Here is a 22,856-nt window from a genome sequence, read left to right as displayed (position 1 = left end):
CTGTACCCAACACATTTAACCACTGCAAACTACAAAACTGAAGTGTGTATTTTATCACTGTTACATTCTTAGAGCACACAAAGAACAAGTGTTTCTGTTACAGAATTGATGAGACATCATCCCATTTGAAACCAGTATGTTCTGATTAATAGTATTCCCTTCATTAATTACCAAAACTAAGTTACTGTTTTCTTAAAAATAAAACTTCACCTATTTTAGACTAGTCTTGCCAAAGACCTGAAACCATGCCAGGATTTTAGAGGTTAAATCCAATCAGCTCCCCAAAGTTATATTAATATATAAAACATACAAAAATACAGTATACATACATACATATACACACAGGCCAGCAACATGCAGTAGCTGCATGCAATTAAAAAAAAAAAAAAAAAAGAGGGAAAAAAAGAAAAAAGCATACACTGATTTCTTACAAAAGCAGGGAGAGGGGAGAAGTGGTACAAAGAGAAAACACAAAAACATCTGGCAAATCTGGTCTTAACTCTTCTTCACATATATTACCTGCTCTCTGAAGCCGACTTGGTAGCCCACCCAAGATCAGCTCACAAAAAGCTTTCACTGCAAATTGTACTCCACTAAGCACCGAACACTAAGCAACAAGGGCTTATAACCCACCTGGTTTCCCAGAGTTAAAACAACTGTAGGCCAAATAAATATGGCTTTGATACCCAAAAGATTTGTTTTATCATGACAGCATCTCTCAATACAAAATACAATTCTTTAAAGAGACCAAACATCTTACTGATTGCCTCCAACATCAAGCATGATACTGGTTTATTACATAGAATACTCGCATTGTTTTGTTTCTTGTCTTCTCCAATTCAACAACAAACATGTGCCCCAAGACTGCTAGCCTGATACTACTTGGACAAGAAAAGCTCTTTTGCTAGCACAGAACTGCACGACTTTCTGAAATACGTCAATCATTTTACATATTAGTGGGAAACACTCAGGATCTTGCCACCCCCTCAAAAACTATTCAACAAAATGGTGCAAAAGTTTTCTTCAGGCAAACTCAAGCCCTGGAAATTCCTTAGAGCTCTTATGAAATACAGTACTTTAGGAAATTGACATCCATTTTAGAATATGGGATAAACTTCTGTAAGCTTTTTCACTCTTAACTCCTATTTTAGAACTCCTGGAGATGCTTCAAAACAAAAGTATCAGTTTTTACTTGTTATTGCCATTTTTCTCCCTACATGGCTTAAAGGACATTAAGGAAATAATGACCAAGAAGTCCAAGCAGCAGCAAATTCTAGCAAACATCTACATCTGAACCTTCAGTATAAAATACTTATTCTAACACACTTCCACAAAATTCTTCAAGTTTTTCTGTCAGTGCTAGAAAGAAATTAACTCCTGATGTGTGAAGTGATGCTCTTTCAGGGCTTCAGCTGATGACTGAGTAGCTGATCTAAATATGAAAAGCGTGATGTCATTACAAGATATTTGTTTGGTTCTTTACCAAGATTATTTTTTTTCAACTGTCCATTTTTAATCTTAATCCTATCTGAATTTAACACAGTGAGGCAGAAAGGTAATACACAATTTATCTTTTAACACGATCACTAAAGATTTTAAATTAGGAACAGATTTTTAGCAGATACAGTTAAATTATATAACATTTAACAAGCAATACATCTGTGATCCTTTAAAGTGACTCAGCTGAGCTGCCGGATGCTGCTGGCTAACCATGCAAAATCACAGTTTCTGCTATCACAAGTGTGATTTACCATCACCATGTCACCGATCTTTTCTGCAAAAGCACTGGCAATATTGTGTAGGCTGACATCATTCACCGAGTTAAACCCATTAATCCTCCTTACTAGAAATCAGGTTTCAAATACAGTTATTAAAACACATGTCTAACCAGGATGGTCTGATGAATTTTAAAATGTTTTTATTAACATTATGTTAATGTTTTTATTAACATTTTCTTTGTTAAAATAAAAACAATAAAATGTTTTTATTAACATTCTTTTGCATGAAGGAAGGCAGAGAACAATAGTGCTAAACTCATTCTGAAAAACCCATGGCTAAATATTTGAGAATTTATGAAAATTAGAATGTCTCATGTCAAGAAAACCACATTTTGGCCTGAATGCACCAAAAAGAATGTCTAATCCATCTGAACTGAGTTTAGTAATTCACAAATCTCAGCATCATTTCAAAGGTCAAGTATTTCTTTCTCAACATACCATGTCTATAAAGAACAACATTTATCCTGAAAAAAGTCTAATATGCAAATAATGGTAAAATACTTAAGGATCTGTGTCATAACAAGAGGACCACTGCTGCATTTTATCTGAAATGTCTGGCCCCGAACACTATCAACAGACTGACAAAAACCCAATCACTCTGCATCTGGCCTACTTCAACTGCAAAGCTGATGAAAAAAATCTACTAAAAATAAAAATAACCCTATTATCTTATAAATAGAAATGAGCCTTCTTGCTATGTTGGATTGACTAACAATCCCCAAAAAAATTAGCATTTGCAGAACAAACTGACAGCTCTCATGGCAATTAATGCTTAACACAACCCTACATCACATTATAAAAGCCAAGATGACAAACAACACATAATAAAACGTACTGACAATGCTGTGCTAAAATACTGCTATGGCCTTATACCTCCAAACCAGGCAACTCCTCCTTCAAGTTTAGTATTTTGTGGTGAGTATTTTCCATGCTGAAGTCAATCAGTGTATCTACTTGCACCTGACTAGCACGACATTGGGAACTGACTCAGTGTTAGCACTTCATCAAGGAGTAACTTTAACTGCTAATGCAGATCCAACCGCTGTAAGATTCAACAGTTTGCCCTGCAGATGTACCAGTGTCACCCTTCACACAGATGCAAAACGTCACATTTCAAGAATGAATAACTCGCTTTTAATTCGGATGCTGAAATCGGGCAGTGCCTCTTCCCAACGTTGCCTAAATTCAGTACGACGCTAAAATTAAGCCTCAGCTTCCCACCTGGCCGTGATGGAACCCAGGCGGTTCACACCGTTATCAGCAGGACAAGCGGGTCACCGTTCCGCCGGTGAAGGTGCATTGGCTGAACCGGGATCTCAGGGAGAGGGACAAAGCCACCCTCCCGCAGCCTCCGGCCGCAGCAGAAGTGCGGGGCGTGCGGGAGGCCGGCCCGCAGGGCAGGCTGTAAGCAGCCGCCGCAGCGCCCCCTCCCAGGAGGGAGGACCCCCGCCCCGCCACCGCCTCCCGGCACATGACCTCCTTCCTCCTCCTCCTCCTCCTCCTCCCGCCCCGGCCCTGCGCCGTTCCCACCGCCGCCGCCCCCGCAGGACAGCGGGCGCCGCACCAGCAGGACAAAGCCGCCCTGACGCAGCGGGCCGCCCCTTCCCCAGGGAGGGCGGCGGCACCGGCGGGGGGAGGCTGCGAGGGAGGTCGGCCGAGGTGGAGGCCGCAACGGCGGCGGCACCGCGCGCTGGCCCCCGCCCTCGCGCCTCTCCCCTCAGCCGCGGCCTCCCCGCCGGAGCGCCGGCTCCCGCCAGAGGCGCGGCCGGGCCACCCCCCAGCCACCGACAGCCCCGTGTCCCCCTCGGCACTTTCCCTCCCCTCGCCCCTTCCCCCCCGCCCCCCGCTGCTGGCCGAGGGACGGCAGCGACACTTACCCCCGACGCGCCGCTCCGGCCCGGGGGAAAAGGAGAGGTCCCGCACCGCGGCCCGGTACCGCCGCAGGCCCTGGGGACGACAGGGGCGGGGCTCGGCGCGGAAGGGGGCGGGGCGGGCGCCGGAGGGGGCGGGGCTCAGCTCACTGCACGCGCGGGGCCGCGGCGGCGCCTCAGTTTGAATTTCATCGAGGGCCCCCTGCCCCCCGGCGCCGCGGCTCCCGGTCCCCGGCACCCGCAGCCTCCTGCCCCTACGACTCCTGGCTCCCGGCCCCCGCGACCCCTGGCTCTCTGCCCTCCCGGCCCCCCGGCCGTGGTGCGAGGGCTCGGGGGACAAGCGGCGCTGCGGACAGAGGCCGGGCAGAGCGCCGCGGGCCCACGCGTGGCCCAGGGTGGGGGCCCTGCCCTTGATACTTGGACTCCCCCAAGCTGTCACGGTGAGACCGATTATCTGCCGTTGGCCTGAATCCCGCTTAAGCTCCTGCGTCCCGGCATAGCGCAGCGCTTACATCTGCAGGGATGAGCAGCAGAACATCCCAGCGTGATGGGCAGCGGCTGTGAACACACGGCAGAAACTCCGCCAAGCAGCCATTCCAGAAAGCCGCTCTTTCCTTTCGGGAAGCATGCTCTCGATCCTTACCAAAGCCCAAAGCTTGTCAAATGCTTGCGTATGTCGTAAGGTTTGTCCGCAGTTCAGTGTCACCGGCTAGAGCCACGTTACATCTCTCCTAACAGAAGTACAGAGGTGATGTGCTCTGCCTACGTATCCGGTCATCCAGAGAAAAGAAGAGCAAAATAAAATTCATCAGCTATTGCATGACAGCAGGGAAGTGCAGGAAGAAGGATTTAAGGAGAGGTTTAGGAAAAAAGGCTGCATGTCTCCAGCTAGTGGTTGCCCACCTGGTGCTGCCTGGCTCTGCCAGACCCCACACGTCTGCAGGGAGAGCAATGCCCAGCAGCTGCGGCCAGGCAATGGTGGCTGCTGGCGGGACGCAGAACACATCTGGAAGCAAGTCCCCTAAGCATTTATGATAAAGAACATTATGGTGAATGATAGCTGAGGTGAATCACTTCATCCTTCCACAAACCCAGAACTTGCAATAAAATGCCCTGTCCACTACTGCCTCTTGTTCATGGGAAGGGAGAGGGGTTCCTTTAGCTGAGAGGAAAATCTTGCAAGATCTTTTTTTTGCTAATCATTTTTTCTTAAAGCCTGTAAACACACAACCATTGCATGCACTTTTATGCTTTTTACCCATTAGTTTAATTTGATCATCTATCTTTTTTTTTTTTCCTCCCAGAGTTACCGTACTAAAAAATCACCTCAGGCTTTCAGGCAAGTAGCTGTATTTAGGCATTATTGTTATTTTTCACACAAATGCAAAGATTAAGACTTTTGAACCTCAGTGGCAGCATGTATTTGAATGACCTGTCACAAAACAGTTTTGATGCAAGTTGTTTAACACATCGCAAAAGAAAAGCAGCAGTCTGCTGTCACTGCGTACATTGAAATAAGTGTATCTTGAAATAAAGTGTGCTTGACATTTAGCTGCCCAGATTAGGAGCGTAATTTGTGAAAATGCGTTATCCAGGCCTCATGAGTAGTTACCACATGATAAAAAATCCCAGTGTTACATCTTGAAAATATAGCCAAGCTCAATAAATAGAGGCTAGCTTTCAGCTAAGTAAAGCCTATGTAAGGCTGTATGTAACCATTAACATCACAAATAAAGCAAAACTCTCAGTCTTCCTGTACATTCCTGATGGAATGAATTGTCACATAGCAATAAAGAAATATGGGAGTTACAAGCAGCTGAGACTCAGGCCTGATAGCCGCACATGTTCACAGAACCACCCAGCCCGCTAGTTAATGGTATGAAGGAGATTTGGCTGCAAGTAAAGGATTAAGTAGAAGCTGTAGCTTCTGGATTGTAGCTCTAGAACAGCTCTTCTCTTTTGTAGTTAAACTCAATATAGGATTAGAAGAATAGGAAAAAAACGCAAACCTAAATTCCTGAAAATGTAGAAGAAATGTAAAGTAGCACTGAGATCAATAGAGAAAACGTCTTTTTTAAAATATTCGTATCAGCTAGTAAGACGTGTCTCTTTCCTCAAGCTTCTTGTTCTGTTGACAGCTCTTCTACAGTACTAGTGAGAACTGGGAGATGTTAAGCTATAGAGAGGCGGAGAGCTAGAGAAAGGGGTTGCTTGCTTTAAGGGAAAGGCATGAGGCAACTATGGAAGGGAAGGGAAAAGGAGATCCTGCATCAGATCTGGGACCTTAAGGTAACCAATTGACGTCTGAATACCTGTCGGATTAATGTTTGAGTCTCTTCCTCCTTCTAGGTGGCCTATCTCCTCTCTTCTGCTAGCTTTGTCAAAATACTACTTTACAGAATCTCACTGGGGGGCTGGTGGGGGTGGAAACAGTGTTTTCTCTGCTTTTCCTGTTCTGCAGGGTGCGTGGGGGGATCCTGATGGGGGAAGAGCTGTATCAGTTCCTACTGCAAGGAGTCAATGACATCACACCTTGCATTATTAAAGGAAATTCAAGTAAGGTTTGTTGAGAAGACTTTACTAAGCTTTACCAAAAGAGTTAGTAATTAGAGTGCTTAGCACAGTGTGTTATGGCTATATTTTCAAATCTGCTCAAATTCTGAGAACCAAAGTACCTTCTTGTGTATCACACATGGTATTATTACTGGATGCCTTAATTTCAGATCATCTTAGTGAGCTAAATGATACCTTAATTTTGTGACCTGATAATCAACTTCTGCTTTTGGATAAGTAATTGAGAGATTTACGAATTTGCATTCAGTACATAACTTTAGACAGATTAAATGACATAGAAGTTGGCTTTGAAAGTCCTTATGAAGAAATTTAACCAAGCAATCTTGTGAACGCAATGCTGTCCAAAGAGAGGACAATTAGCAGTGCAGATGTGGAAAAAATGAGCTGAGCATGGGCTAATGGGCTAGGTTTTCCAGCTTGTGCAGAAGTAATTTTCTAACCTTTGGTGGATCTGAACATAGAGAAGGACAGACAGCATTAGATCACATAAGGAAAGACTTTGCGGTTTCTTCAATAGTGCTTTACTAAGAGGTCTGTCTCTCTGTCCTGACACTGGAGTTTGCATGGGAGCAACTGAATTTTGTGTGCAGATAATGGAATGCCTGCTCCACCTTCCAAAGGAGTGGAGCAGGTTGTACATAGATCTTGGGCAGCATTCCACTTAAATAGTTAGCTTGGTTTGTGTTTGTGTGTGCCTATTACAGGGTATGAAAGAAAGAGTGTCTGTAATCTTCTGGAGCAAGGGAAATCGAAAGAGCAGCACAGGGTCAGGATGCATAACTTACATCCTAAAGCCTTCCTCATTTGGTTTTCCTCTGCTTCTATTTCAGTTCCTATTTTCAGTCTTTAGGTGTGCTCCCACTGTAAAAAGTTTGTGGTAATAATAGGTTCTTTGACAGAACAAGTAACCAGTTACCAGGACAGGTTAATATTTATATGTTGTTCTCAATATGCTTGTTCTCAGCTTTCTATTCTTTCATTCTGGGGAAAGACCATCAGGGTTCAGTAGTTCTTTGAGGTCTGAAGAAATCCTAATGACATATTCAAAAGTGCTATCGCTACTTGACAGCTAATAGGTAAAACCTGATTAAAGCCACTGGCTGTAAATTGCTTTCTAAAGATTCCTCAGCCTTCATCTGTGGCAGGGGTAGGGCAAGAGGGACGCCAATGGAGGCAAAGATGCCCGAGCTTTTCCTGATGCTTCTCTTCAGCAAGAGGATACGTCAGTCTGCAATACTGGTGGAGGGGAGTTTGGGAAGGAGCAAGAAGGCCTTCTTGTCACTTGGCTTTCCCAGCGGGTGGGCTGCGGTATGGAGCTTCCTAGCCTATGCTGGAACTGAAATATGGGTTGTCATTTCAGCATGATCCCTCACCCGGGGCAATTAGCAGGTCTAAAGGCAGAGTGTCTCAGTTAGGGCAGGACACCACTGCCCACGCTGGCTTTGGGATTTCAGTTAATTGCTCTCGGAACAGCCAATGCTCTAAGGTGAAGTTTGCGTGCTGGAACAGTTATCTCTAATATGCCTTATTACATCAAGCAGATGGATGTAAGGTGATCCACTTCCTGATGGAAAAGTCTCAAGTATTTCTTCCTGCTCTTTCATGCTGTGGTTAACAGCCAAAATGAGGCAGTTGGTTCCCGCAACAAAACGTACACAAGTAAACCTGTAGTTAAACGTAGTGTCTGAAGATAGACACTGAGATGTACAAAGTCATTACACCCCCAAATCTCTTTTGAAATCGAAGGAACTGATCTGCTCAAGTACATTTAAGGATGTGACGGGAGGTTCATATTGCTGTGCGTGACTGCTTCTCAAACAGCAAGCCCACCACCAAAGACATCACTGGCTAGCTGAGTTAACACCTCTGCTTCTCTAGCTGGTGAGCTCTTCACGTCTGTTTCTCCTTCAAGAAAAGTATGTTGCATCGGAGGTGATCAGATCACCTCCCAAACAGATAATACAGGTAGGATGTGATTGAGTATTTCTACAACAGAGCAGGAAGAAAAAAAAATTCCCAAGACATTCCAAAGCGAGTATGGAGTTACACAACTTAGATAACTCATATAACTTATCTATTACACTTCAATGTTAAAGCTATATTAATAAAGATATTAATGCTTTCTTCCATGATGTGGTTCAGTTTAAGTGAATGAACTGCCCAGTGTAGGAACTACAAGAAAATGACTAAGTGAAACCAAGAGCCAAACTCCAACCATTTGTCAGGCATTGAATTAAAACAAGTTCTTTTTTAGATCTTCTTTTTCAGGATGACGTGATGATACTAGTACAAGCAGTAATTGCTGCTTAATATTCAGTGCAGTAGCTGAGAAGCACTGTTCAGCGTATTTCGTAACAATGCCATATGAAAAGGCTGACGTGCCACTTCTGCAGGCACATTTTGCATGCCATGAAATGAGAGAACTCCCACCTACACTTGTTTTCTCAAATGCTCAAATGCTAAGACCCCCCAGATTTCTAACATGCACATTAAACTTCATAACCCTGTGCTCTGAAGAGAACCTCTCCTTCCCTGGAAAAAAAACAACCCAAAAATCCTGCTGTCTCTGACGTCAGTGGGAACTTTATGAGACTGAAACCCACAGCAGTTTGCTAGTCAGCTCAGTGACAGAAATGTTCTCTGAGTTCTTGCCTGTCATCAAAGCAAGACAAATCCTGGCTTAAAGATAAGAGCTCACTCACTTGGGTGAAAGAAAGAAATAATTGTACTTTCCTTTTAAACAAAAGATAATTTTGAATTTCTCTTGTCTTTTGGAAAGTGCTTTGAGCATGCAGAATGGTGCCGGGCCATTTCATAACTGATTTCTCATTTTTTGGCCATGCACACTCATGTTCTATCTCTCTGCAAACACTTTGTCTTTTCTACTTCTACTGACTTATCTTTCTAATGTGTATTGTTACTTTCTATTACTTTTTCCTCATAAATTCCTCTCTGTTCCATCTATAGACGCCCTGTTCCTATAAATGACTTTTTCAGATTGTGCTTCCTTTTTCTTTCATATCGAAGTCCTCTGCCCCAGAAAAGTGCGTTTACCCACAGTTAGGATTTATGAGTTTGTCGAGAGCAAAGATGAGCCGTTTCAAATATAAAACTATCTTGTTATCTTTATCAAGAAACTTCTATATGCAAAACTTATATACAGCAATAATTATCCCAATTTTAGCTATGTTTTTTGTGCATAAACTACTGTATATACACCTGCCTTTCAATCTGCTTAATGTTCTTTTATCATTTTTTATGTATTCCTGGATTCAACTGTCCATGGCTTCCCCCTAAACAAGTTTCCTTATGCATAGAAACATATGTAGTAATATTAACCTTAGGAATATGTGTATATGCTTGTAGAACCAAATAAGCATATGGTAGTTTAATGAAACTTTAAAAGAAAGGCATTCTTTTTGTCATTCTTGTGGCCAGACTTACTGAAACTAAAGCATTTAGGTGAAAAATGAGAAGTAAAAATTAGAAAAACAAACAACCCCCCCCACCACCACCACCACGGCCAGAGATTTCAAGTGTGACCCTTTGATACATTTTCTTCTGTTAAAAGAGGAAGTATTTCTGGATTACTGTACAGAAACTACCTTGTAAGCAGTCAGGGGTTTTCACCAAACTGAACTTTACCCAAGAAGTATTTATAATGCTTATTCTGTAAAGCCTGAGACAGCAGACCAACAGAGTTAAGTGCAGTTGCAGCCATCAATAAACAAATTTACAGTTACTGTGTTATCAGTATGACTACCATAACCTCAGCAGACAGTCAATACTCCTCAGATTTTAGACTTACGTGGTTCACAATCTAGTACTAACAAGACAGTAATTGCTTCCCGAATAATCTGGACGTGTGCAAAGTCCTTTGCCCCCAGTTATGTTCAATGTTATTTTCTGAACATGACGATACTGAATTCCAAGGAAATAATGTATATTTAAAGCACCATCAATTTTAGAAAGGTTGAAAATGCTGATGTTTCTGCAGCAAAAGAGTCACTTAAAAGGATGTTTTGACAAAAGCTGCTCAAAATCATTTGAATGGGGTGCTGAAATAGCTACTGTCCCATTTTTTCATCTTAAATCACTGTAGTTACTAGGTTCCTCCAGTCCTTGCATCCTCCTGCCTCTTCCTCCTCTCTGTTTTGCTCTAAGGATGTTCTAAGAACACCACCAACATCCAATACATTGTTCCTGTTTGAATGACAAATATTTTTCCAAGCAAAACAATTGTGGGGAATTCTGAGCAAGTGGATGAAAAAGTACTACATCATGCAAATAAAAAATGAGAAAAGCACAATTATGCAAGTGGCAAGGAAACTTGAAAAACTGAAATTACTTATACTTCGGGGTTTTTTTTCTCCATGCTTTAACATGATCACGTAAGTGGTCATCAGATTTTAATATGTCTGCAGTCCTTTCTCCCAAAATAATACACACAAAACCAGCAGAATAAATTGAGGAACCCATCTTTTAATTTTCTGTAATCAAATTTAATGAAGCTTGTGTATTCTGTTCTCACTCCTAGATGAAAGATGCCACCCATCTCTTTCACTGTTCCCACAACTGCAGTTTTGTGTGAAACTCCCATGCAGTTTAGGTTTGTTTTCTTCAACAATATACATGGACCTCATGCAACGTCCTGGGTGTGTTTTCAGTTGACTCTAATTAGGCGAGTCATTTCAGACTGAGATGCTCTTTTTGAAGCTGTTGTTCAGGACCCATGCTGGCATGGCATATCATTCCTCATGTTAGTGCCTTGCAAAGCCCCTTTTGGCTTGAGGGGGATGCCAAGCCCATCAGAGCCACACTCAGGGTGCGCAGTAAGGATCTTCCAAGACGCTCAGCACCTTGGTGTTCTCTCTGCCTGTATGGGTACTGCCGGCACCCTGCTCCTTTGCAGTTGTCCTACCCACAAACTTGGGGGCAATGCTTTGCTTTTTTTGGTTTGTTTTTTTTTTTTTTCTTTTGTTTTGTTTTTCTTTCTTTTTTTCGTGGCTGTCAGCCAACTTCTGGAGAGGGCAGCCCAGAGACTGGTGATGGGCAGGGGGTGGCGGGAGCCTGACAACGGGTGCCGGAGGGTGCTGGGGAGTGCAGGGGGTGTGCGGCTGGTGGCGGGGCTCCCGGGGCCGCAGTGCTTTGGGGCAGGAGGGCAGCCTCCCATCCTGGGCAGCCAGCATGCTGCACCGCTGCTGCAGCCAGCACAGCCCAGCAGGGCCGGCTGGGGGTCTGCTGGGCCCCAGGCCACGGCTTTGCCCGTGTTTGGTCTCCCTGCAGGGTGACATTACTCTCATCCGTGGCTGGAAGGGACCACAAAAGTCATCTGTGGCTCAGCACAGCAATAAACACTATCTTGCAAGAAAAATCAGCCTCTCTCGTCAATCAAAAGCCTGGAAAGGATGAATGTCAGACATGCAGCCCTGAAAATATAGAAGCTGGATGCTGGAGATGAGCTGAAGATGCCACAGAACCAACTGCATATGCTGAGAAAAGGCCTTTAGACGCCTGCAATAGCTTGTCAGTGCTCATTTGGTTGTCAGCCAAGCTCAAACACTGCACTGTTTTTGTCCTTAGAGCTCAGTCTAGCAACCCTGAACCATTGCATGATAAAAAGAAGGAAAAAAAAATCAACTAAAGTTTTAAAAACAGCATCTGACACACTATGGCTGCATTTGAGCCACCTCTTTTAGAGGCTTTAAAAAAGAACAAGAAACAGTATGTCCAGGTTTTTGTCCTGGCATGTTTCCTTCTTTACAGGAAATAATGTGCTGCAGGGGGAAAGTCCTTGGTTTGGGTAGCCGTGTTTTTATCAAAGGCACTTTTGTCATCTCTAGAGCAGTGGACTGCAGCTTCCATAAAACAGGGCTGGATGCAATAGGTCAAGTTCATGCGCATTACAGACATCAAAGGATTCTTCAGTTAGGAAAATACAGATACAGAGTGTATTGCGTTTCGTAATAATTTTTACCCATGTAGACTAATTTGGTTGAAGAAATTAATTCAGAAGGCATCGAGAGCATTATCTTTCTTCACTTACGTATTAGAGAGAGGTACTTCATACGGAAAAGCAGAGACCACATTTCATTTCCTTTTGTGCTGAGGTTGCATTTGGCTGTAATTTGTTTGCAATACATGGTTCTGTAGCTTCAAAATCATACAGATTTTTATAGCAACGTGTTTTATATATTCTTATACTGGTACATATTGATACTAATGCAAGTGAGAGAACACTACTTATATAATAGGCACTATATACATAAGAGGATGTAAGAAAATCAGCAGCTTCAAAAGCCTAACCTTAGCTTTATAAAATGAGGGTTTTCTATAGCTTAAGCAAATGTTGATAATAATTTGTATTTTTAACTAAGAATTCTTAAACCTGGTGAATAAAATTCCTAAAAGAAATTACTTTGAGTCTAAAGAGAGTGTAAACATGAAGTGTTGACACTTTGAGACACTTTATATTAAAACTAATCATTTCATTTGCAAAATTATGTGCTTGGTAGAGCTACTTAGAAAGGCAGAGAGGCTTCCATTCTAATTCTGTATTGAAGTCTGCCCTGCACTACAGAAATTGGGAAGGAAATGATCATGTTTTTTGGTCTGTGATACAGAAGCCTAAAACCATCCCTTGTTAGGGTGGGAAATCCCATCCATTATGTAGGGAGCATAGAGCGGTGCAGGCAGCTGTGGGCTGCAACCTCTGTCACCGACTCTGTGGGAGCTGGATTTGATTTTTGAGGTATGTTTTGACTGGTAGTCCATTTAGGTAACACAGCCAATTCCTTTTGCCTCACACAGGAGAAACTCTTGAATCGTCATCTCATGGCACTGAGCCCACAAAACTGTGTCCCCTGTGGGGACAGGCTTTGATTTTGAACTTGCACCTTATTAACGATTGGCGTTGTTGCCAGGGCTATGACTTCATTCACACCAGCCTCTTTTGCTCAGGAATACCTCATCGAACTTCTCTTAAAACCCTCCTGCCCTGGGCAGTGTTACGTCTTGCTGCACGCCACGAGGCCAGGGGCGATGTGGTAGGTGCGTCGCTCCCAGAGCGAGGGCTGATGGAAAAGATCGCTTCCTCCTGGCTCTGCTGACTTCTTTCCTTTTGTTTATGGTAGGATCATGCTGCAATTAGCATGCATTTCCCCAGTGCATTCATAGTTAACACATTGTTACTTCCTTGCTGGGAAATACTGTCCTGTTCTCTTTCTGTGATTGCCCTCGAGGGGGAGAAGCATGCACACAATTAATGGGTGGTTATTCTGCTCCAAGCCAGCACCTGTTGCTGCACTATGGCATTGACAGCTTAATCCTTTCCTACACTGGGCAGCAGCTCTGCCAAAAGCTGGTGTCTGACCACATGTGGCAGCAGATGCTGTCTGTAGGCATGGTGGGGTCGGCACCCGGGCACGTTACCATCAAGCCTTTGGGGTTCTGCAGATGCATTAAACAGCAAAGGGATACAGAGGGTCATTCATCCTGGGCTCATTTCAGGTCTTGGGAAGCTTTGGAAACCATTTCCACCTCTGTTTCGTTAATCACTGTGTTGGCAGGGAACACTCCTAGGACCTTCTTCAGGGATACAGGATTTAAAAGCCTCTCTGTTGAGCTGTTAATGGTGCAGACAAATTTATTGTTTTTGAGGATGGTAGCTAGATTTCACAGGGGCTGGAGTAGGGACTCTAAAAGAAAATTTTTCCTGGAATGACAATTTAGCAAGTGAAATTAGAGGCATCAGATGAAAAGGAGAATAAACTTACTTTTGTACCAAACAAAATATTCAGTTTGAAGACTACCAATGAAGACTGCAAAGTTAATAGGTCACACTTTATAAGGTTCTGGGACAGAGACTGAGAGGTGGGGGCAGAAAGGCAGTTCAAGGAGATTAATGCAAAAAGGGGGCTGGGGATTAGGCAAATTAATAGACCACAGGTCTGTATACAAATAGTAAGTAATACCTAGAGACCAAATTTTATTCCCTTTCATGCAGAAGCTGCATTCAGCTGTAATATATTTGCAATAAATAATACCGCAACTTTAAATATCTTACAGATTTTATAGTGAGGATACATAAGGATCTGTGAATGGAGAGGTGCAGAGACACACATACTCCTCTACTCGAAATGCTTTCATAGATACCTGGAGATGTACTCCCATTCCGAAGGTGGCAAAAGAGCTCCAGGAAGCAGCAGGTTGTGTCCCAAGCACCAGCTTACAGCCTTCAAAGGGAAGATCTTGGCTATCAAAGGAGAAAGTCTTTCTCAGACAAATGTTTGTTTTAAAAGTATTATCTGCCTAAGCCTCTATGAAGAAGAACTAGGGTGAGTTGGTTTGTTTTCCTCCCAGCCTTTGGGATCTATGCCTAGATTTTTTTTTAGCATGGTACAGGGGATGGGAGCAGTTCTGCTGTTGTTAAAGCTAGTGTTTGCCTTTAGAAAGAGATTTCAAATGAAGCAAACGGTAACAAATGCTAAAATGAGGGGATGTATCAGGGCCAAAGTAAGCTTACTTAAATGTCCCTGTGACATAAGCCATAATTGCAACCAGAACTTTTCCTAATTTTTTGATAGCATAACTTGTGACCCATTTAGGGCTGATTAGAGAAATGTTTTAAGGTATTGCACTGGTGGTGAATTGTGAACTAGTTCCCTTGCATTTTGAATTATGTTAGTTAATTCTGAAAGTCAATGAGAAAAACTCACTCAGCATGAACATGGTAATGCTATTGCTTTTTGAATGGGGATCAGATTGCATCAGGTGTGTGGCAACACACTTGGAAGAGGAGAACGGTAGCTATGAAATTTCAGGTGAGGTACAGAGTGTGGAAAAGAAGATGAATCTCAAAGAAGTGCTGCTACTGCAAGAGCAAGGTACTAAACCAATACCTCAAAATCAGTTCGTAACTGACTTACTGACTTGTGAGTTGTATGCAGATCTTCCACAGATTATTGTTAGGATCATTCTGATACTAAGAATGAAAGCATCACAGCAATATGGCAAATTTGTTGTCTGTGCCCTAAATTCACAAGGTTAACAAATACAGCTGAGGGACTGTTTAGGGATGGCAAGTTGCCAGAAGAACAGATAACAAAGCAGAAAATCAGTGGAGAAAAAAATGATAGAATGGGTAAATGGAAGTGTGTCAGAAACTGTTTAATAGGTGCCTTTAGTAAAGAGGAATTCAGCTAAACATGTTTCATCAGACAGGTGCCATGCAAAAAGACAATTGGGAAAGGAAGCTTTAAAAGTGATGGCCAAGTCAGAAAAGTATGTTCTATTTGTGTATTAGTAGTTTCTACTAACAAAGCACACTAAGTGAAGCAAACCATGTGTTGGTAGAATTATGTTGCTCTAGACTGTCCTGCTTACAACCTAAAAATAAAAGCAATAAGGACTCGAAAACATTTGTTTTTACTGATTGAAGATCCTGTGTATTGGGCACTAGTGCAGAGTTACGGTAAGCCTGAACTTTTCACATCTCATTCACAAGTGATGGAGCAGGATAGAAAGCTGATGTTTCAGTTGTGGCTTGGTTCTACTCTATTGTATTTTATTATAATTACACTGGTTTGAGAGTGAAATTACTGATGAAGTGGCGCATGATTCCTGTGTCAACATAAAACCTCTACAAACAAGGATTTGGTCTCTAAAATACACACATCACAACACACTATCCTATCATTTACATCTGACAAGACATATCCAGTGTTTTGGTTGGCCACCAAATGCAAGGGAATAGCCAAGTTTCCAATAGCTTCACTTTCCAAACTTTAAATGAGACTTCAAAAGCTGTAGAAAGTCAATATGGGACTATGTAGTCCTATACATACAACATCAAATCTTTTGAGAAGGAAGAACCGTGGGTGCAATTATTGTTATGCTAACTGACATAGTTTCTGGAAATTGCTTGGGATTTGTTGAAAAGACTTTAAAAATCTTTTCCATCTGTTCTTTCTCTGGGTTATTTTAGGGTGAATTTATAGAAATATATCCACAATAAATTGTGGCCACAATACACAGATAATACTTGAAATATGCATTTCCACTATAAAGCTATGTTTAAAGTAATATGAACACTGATTTCCCTAAAGAGGCATCCAAAGTAATGCTAAGGCTGAGAGTGACTGAAGGCTCAGACTGATAGTCTTGGCTCAATAATAGTCTGAGGAAAGAAAAATTCACTTGGTCATTAGTCTCAGAAGAGTGAACATTGTCTTCCTGTTCAGTGCAGATCTCAAGCCTGGGAAAGGACTGAGCTTTTCTTCACATGGGCATACTTCAGCAAAACAGGATCCAATGGACGGAAATACCCATCCTGCGAAAACTGATCATCTCTCCCACAAAAATTAGGAGTCTGCACATCCTGTGGTAAGAACAGGATAGTTATTACAGGTTAGTTATTAGCCAGCCAAGATGCTGACACTATGCAAAACACTCTCACTGCAGTAAGTCTTCGGCTGTGGACCAGTTAAGTACATGTTTTCCTCATGCCAACTTGGTTATCTGAGAGATCAGACACATCACACCTTTTCTTCAGCTGCTTTTCAGGACAGAAGTGCTTATAATGCCAATATGTAAGTGAGATGTAGTGGTTCAAGTTGCAGATGAACAAAGTTCCCAGAGGACCAGGGCTCCAAGTCATGGTTTAGGCAGTAGGAGTGTGAGACACCTGGGCTGTAACCAGAGATGTCGTCTTTAAGTGGAAGCCGTAGACCGCTTTCTGGAACAGCTATTGCACGTTAGGCACTGAATTTTGCAAGCATTGCTAACCCCTTTGACAAAAACTGTACAGCAGGCTGAGGGCTGGTGCAGTCTCTAAAGTGCTATAGCCTTACCACCAGGAAATTAACTTTGTGAGCGAGCGGTGGAGGAGTCAAACACAGAGACACTCAGCTGACAACTCTGGATAGATTTGTTTGTTTGTTTGGATGCCATCCATAAACTACTGCTAAGTTTCCGTCACAGAAGAGGGAAAAGCAGAGGAGCATGTAGCTGTTTGTTTTTTTCATGATTAACGTCATTTGCGCACTTCTGAAGAGAGAGAGGATTTTTTCCTCCTGCGTATGCCTAAAGTCTTAAAGAACGCTAATGTTCCTGTGCACTGCTGAAGCTCCTGCAGAGCCATGCTACCAAGAGACCATCTCCATACCCTCAAGAAATTTTCAGAGTAGGAGTAGCAAGTTGGCACAAATCTACCTTAGTCTGTGGAGGATGAACATTGCTCCACCTGTCTGGAGGACTTCAACAGGCAAAGCAATCATAAAATATAATTAGAAGCTGGCAGGATCTTGAAAAAAATCACATTCTAGTCTATCATAGTTTGCTTTTACAAAGATGTGTATGCAAGGAAAAAATTGCATTCCCTGGCCCCTGCTCTTAGGTGCAGGACTAACATCTTCAAACTATGGGTAGGATGTGTGTGGCTACTCAGTTCCGTGACAATGGCTGAGTTTCTTAGCCTCAGCTTCTTCTTGTCCTCTGTCATCTCTGAATATAGAGTTGAAGCAAATTGTTATTTTTCTTTTTAGACACCAGATGCAAATCTCAGCATGCAGCCAACTTCATGTATCCTTGAACAGAAATAATAAGACAGACCTTCTGGGAAGCGCAAGCGAGGAGTTCAAAGGGCAGATATGCTTCCAGCTGCATTTATGTTATTCTTACACAAGCCTCAGCACCCACAGCAAAACTAACAAAACACTGAAAAGTAAAGTTAAGCCCAACTGCAGGTAGTTAGGGAGCAAACTGTTATCAATGAATTAATTTCCAAAGAAATCCCAGCAGCCATCATCTTTTGCCAGTCATGCTAATCACAGTGTTAAGTGCAGCATCACGTAGAGTAGATGGTGACATGTCATCCCCAGAGAGTGTGCAAGAAACATCCAGGCCTAGCAAATGCCCTTGGGCTGCTGAATTCACTCCACCCCAATAAACTGTGAGTAGAGGTGCCAGCCCCTCCGATTTCCCACTGCTAGCAATGTAGCACTGCCTGACACAGTCTGTCACCTTCGACAATCTCCCTCCGTGCAGGCTCAGCTGATGTGTCTCAGCAAGGTAGGGGGAAAATATATTTTTTTCCACTTTCTACACTGAGGACTTGATACGGGTTGTTCTTGTCATCGTCAGAAAGAAGGCCAAGTTTACATCAATGTGGTACCATCCATGTCCACCCATACACTGTACTGTTTGGTCTCTTACCATCTGGTGGTTACAGGCTATGAATCCTCCCCTTTTTTCTACTCTTTCTCCTTCTTGGTTGTCAGTTCCTTCCCTTAGCAGTGGTAGTATGCTTCAAAGTTGAATCTCACACTTGGGCTCCCTGACGCTTTGCAGTGGCAGTGCTTATTCTTTCAGATTACTGGGGTTTAGTAGGAGAACACTTTGAATAAAGGAAGCGCCTTCTGGCAGCAAAGAAAAGATGGCAAATTCACCGCGTGACATAAACACTGTATACCACGCTGCTGATTACAAGACTACCCAAGCAAGTTCTCAAACATCCTTTTCAAATTCCTTGTCAGCAAAGCTCTTTTGTCAGACCATTGGCTTGGAGGTCTAATTTCATGGAACCTCAGCAATCGCTTCCTTAGCAAATCACTCAGGATGGTCAAAGATGACAAAGGCCAACATCCAGTCCACTGAACATACGTCATGAATAAGTATCAGATGAAGAGGCAAGGGAATAAGAGGTGAGCTTTATTTGCTCATGTGTAGGCTGAGAGGAAAAGCAGATTTCTACTCTCTCTGCCTGTAAGAGAAGCCCTGAGGGAGAGATGTGGACTAGAGACTGCTGCTACCAGCCTCTCTGAAGAAATGAAGTGCACAGAATTTTGTTAATAATTGCTGTTGATTTGAATTGCTGAAACCGATGATGATAAAAGTACTTTTTCTGAAGAATGTAGCAACCAAAATAAGGCTTTTCTTCTTTTTGTGCCAGTCTGGGAACTTTCTAGTGGAATTTCCTAATGCATTTCCTAATCCTTATTTATTTCTCCTTCTGGCACTTCTATCAGGGTAGTTGGTAGAATTTAGGGGTATCTGTGGGTGCTGAAGGGTTGAAGCAGATGTTCCTTGATGTGACTGTGACTGCTAACAAAGAAATGCTGAGAAAGAAAGGCTGGAAACCAAACTTTATCTCTACAGAGCTCTGGTATTGACAGTCCTCAGTGTTGACTGTTGTCTGTTGCCTGAGCTGGAGTTGTGCTACAGTATAAGTCTGGATGGGTGGGAGCAAAGAACACGGATCTGCAGATGAATAAGGTGGTGACCAAACGGTTACGGAGTGCTGGATAGCAAAGGGATAGTGACTGTATCTGCATGGTCAGTGACAGACTGAGAAGACAGTCACATGGGGGGTCTGACAAGCACCAAGTAGTGGCTTTTATAAGTGTTAGTATTAGTAGAGGGGTGCAGAGGTAGCTAAGTCCCCATTGCAACAGCAAAAGTGGTTTTGATAGTGATTTGAAAGAGCTTTTTGGTCCCCCCGTTGCTGACCCTTCTCACTTCACCAAAAGGAATAATTCTGATGTTCTCCTGGCCCACACCTTTGCCAGCACTTTACTGGCTGATATATTCAGTTGGGCCTCAGAAGGGAAATACACTTGGAGGACCACAAAGAAATATAGCATATGCTACTGTCTGTGAGTCTGCTTAGTAGGAAGAGAAATGTCAACCAGTTGTGATGCACATGAAATTAAATGACTAGAACAACACCCAACAGCAATCTTGTTGTACACCAAACAGACACTTGCATCCTGCAGCATTGCTCTGCCCTACTCTGAAAGTAAAAGGAGTATGAGCAGTGAGGCAATATTTGGCCACCAGAAAAAAAAGGTGACCTTAGGGAAGTCAACTAGATTGATCAAACTTGTAACAGCTTGTTTTGCACTATGACAGCCTCCATGATCACAAAACTATGTCTTTTAAGACTCTGAACCAAAGAGTAACTTCATCGTTGCAATACCACTCTAAAAGCAAGGGTGTTGTTGTTGGTGTTCCATCCTGGAAGACCTACTGACACACATAGCTGAATGACATCAGACAAAAAACACAAACCCATGAGCAGTACTTATTCCATGTTAGAGGTACACCAAGTGGTTGTCACTGAATACAGCACTTGCTTTGCCTCTATTTTATGAGCACAGAGTAAATATATTTAGGAGGGTCTGTTGACATAATTTAATTTGGCTAGAATCTGTTGGGAAATTGAACCTCTCTTCATGATTACCCTTATTTATCATCATGGAAGTCAACTGTTCTTTAAGCATCCACACTATTACTGAGACCCATTTAAAGTAAGTGAAAACAAAATGATGTTCATTTGCACCGAAGGGTAACATTTACTGAAATGACACCTGTTAGATTATTTGATGTTTCTCACTTGCAAAGCTTTGATTGATGGATTGAACTCCAGACAGAATTTATATCTACAACTCAGTGAATCTGGTGAAGGTTTAGTGAATATGGATTGAACAAGGTGTGTTTAGGTTCACAAGCATGGTTGAGGCACCCCAAGGCTGACCACCCGCTGTGGGGAGCAGATGGCTTTCTCTCTGTCTCTGGACAGGCTCCTCAGTCTCACAGAAAGAGGACAGACTTGCAAGAAGAGTTTTGTGCCTCCCCAGGTCCTGAGGTCTTCTGGATCTGTCTGAGGTTTGGCAACTCCTGCTGCCATTCAGTGAAAGGATTAGGGGGCAGAGCAAGGTTTCAGATTAGGAGCCTAAAAGGAGGTCACAAACATCAGTCTTTGTTTTTTGGAAGCCCAGGTCTGTAGCATCAGTTGTCCTTGATTGTTGTAAGGTTGTATTATGGGTTTCACTGACTGAATGGAGTAAGCCCATGAATGGTTTCAGGCTCAGTGAGTTTCTTTTGACCCTCCATGTCCAATTTGAGAATATTTGTCCATAACATAAGCAACTGGACCAAAGAGTCCTCACTGGTGATGAATACTGAGGACTTTAATCCCTTCAAACCTTATTCTTCTTGTTACATCTCTGGGGCTGAAGGGGCTGAATAACGTATTTTTAGCAGCCACTACTGACTAGCCTTTAGAAACACACGGGTTCAGATTTGTCAGTATTTTGATGGCATGGTTGTCTTTAGGGAGTTCTGGCACCAATCCATTTCACAGAAGTTGATCAAACCATATCAGTTTTTTTCAGGCTCTTCTGTGCTTCAGATTCCTACATAAATTTTGGCAGGACTCAGATATATGAGATCTGAATTCTGATGTGGTGTTTTGATTTTGTCTCTAAATCTTGTCCAACCCTTTCACTGCTGAAGCTTTCAAGACAGTTCTCCAGATCTGGTTTTCTTTGTCCTTCGAGGCTAAGGCTGCTGAAGTTGTCCACTGACTCCACAATTTGTTTGCTCTTTTGAATGTCTTACATCTTCATGGTTTGGTCAAGGAATCTGAGTTTTCCTCTTTGCTCAAGAAGCCCATAGGGTAAGGACTACTGTAAGGTAAGGAAGCTTGTTGGTACTCTTTTGAGATTTGTCCTGGATGAAAAGGACTTAATCAGTTTTGTTATAAAAGTATTTTAGATGCAAATCTATTTTTAGTCTTTTTTTTTAAGGCATATGCTAAAGAACCTAAAATATTTTCAATAATGGGAATGTAATGCACAGATTTATGTAAACACGTGATAAAGCTGGGGACTATAACATGGGAAATGTTGCAATGAGAGCAACAGGGGTTTTCCTTTAGCTTTTTAAATAAGGGTTTTAGGTTATGAATCTGAACTGTATGCTTATAACTTCCATGAAGTCTAATTAACCAGCCACTTGTAAACTTTAACCCTTTCTAAATTAACTGTGCTTCATTCCACCATTTGTTCTGGAGGAAACCAGAACAAAATGTCACAGTGTGGACATAGGGTCTTGTTACAATGATTAGGCATAAAATACATGTGTTTGTTTTCTAGTGGTTGAAGTGGGGTTTGAAACTTTATATTACTTGTGGCTGAAAAATATTTCTGAGGGGACTTTTGGTCACAAAGGGAGACTATGTACTCACAAGGTTGGTATGGCCTGTATATACAATAGAATGTGTAATAGAAGCTTTTCCTTAGCTTTTTCAAAATTCTCATGAATAAAACACGGTTTTTTATTTTGTTTCATAAAATTAAAAAAAAAATAAATGTAACTAAGTATTACATAGTCATTTTCTTGTTAAAGGGCATAAAATGAATTATTTTAGTACCTTTTTTCTAAAAAAATGTATGCCAGTAATGAAATAATGTATTATGGAATTAATATAAAATGGTTGTTTAACATTACAAAACCAATGAGAATCATTCAGATATTATGTTAAACTCTATACAACAGGAATTGTTGTATAATAAAATGCAGAAATAACAAAGGTCTTTAATGGATTTATAGATTATACCTGTGCAATTGACCCATACAATCTGTGTTATGTTTGTTTGATAGACAGCAGTACCCCAGGCAGCTGCTCCCTTAGTTAGGCATAAATCAGTACACCAGACAATTGCAGGGGAATTTTCTGAAATGACTCACTGGGAGAGCAGGATGTTGAAGGATGAGGTGGGAAGAGACAGCAGAGAAAACATTAAATTTTAAGCAAAAGGCAGATAAAAATCCATGAAACTGCTGGTCTTCA

The 22,856-nt window shown here is 42.3% G+C and overlaps 1 protein-coding gene and 1 long non-coding RNA gene across 5 annotated transcripts in view; one reads left to right on the top strand and one right to left on the bottom strand.

Annotated features, from left to right (window-relative positions):
* STARD3NL (STARD3 N-terminal like) overlaps positions 1 to 3,894 on the bottom strand; it is a 30,267-nt gene extending 26,373 nt beyond the window's left edge. Inside the window, exon 1 of one of the 4 annotated variants that reach the window (XM_080383381.1) lies at positions 3,656 to 3,894. The gene's annotated coding sequence lies outside the window, so the exon portion shown is untranslated. The remainder of the gene's footprint in view (positions 1 to 3,655) is intronic. The other 3 variants (XM_080383382.1, XM_080383383.1, XM_080383384.1) reach the window with 3 other exon arrangements.
* LOC308062230 overlaps positions 1 to 22,856 on the top strand; it is a 337,663-nt gene that overhangs the window by 238,360 nt on the left and 76,447 nt on the right. The window lies entirely within an intron of this gene.

Source organism: Falco punctatus (genome assembly GCF_963210335.1).
Source record: "Falco punctatus genome assembly, chromosome: 4".
Taxonomy (NCBI): Eukaryota; Metazoa; Chordata; class Aves; order Falconiformes; family Falconidae; genus Falco; species Falco punctatus.
Note: the sequence above shows the minus strand (reverse complement) of the source record. Positions and strands in the feature narration are given on the sequence as shown.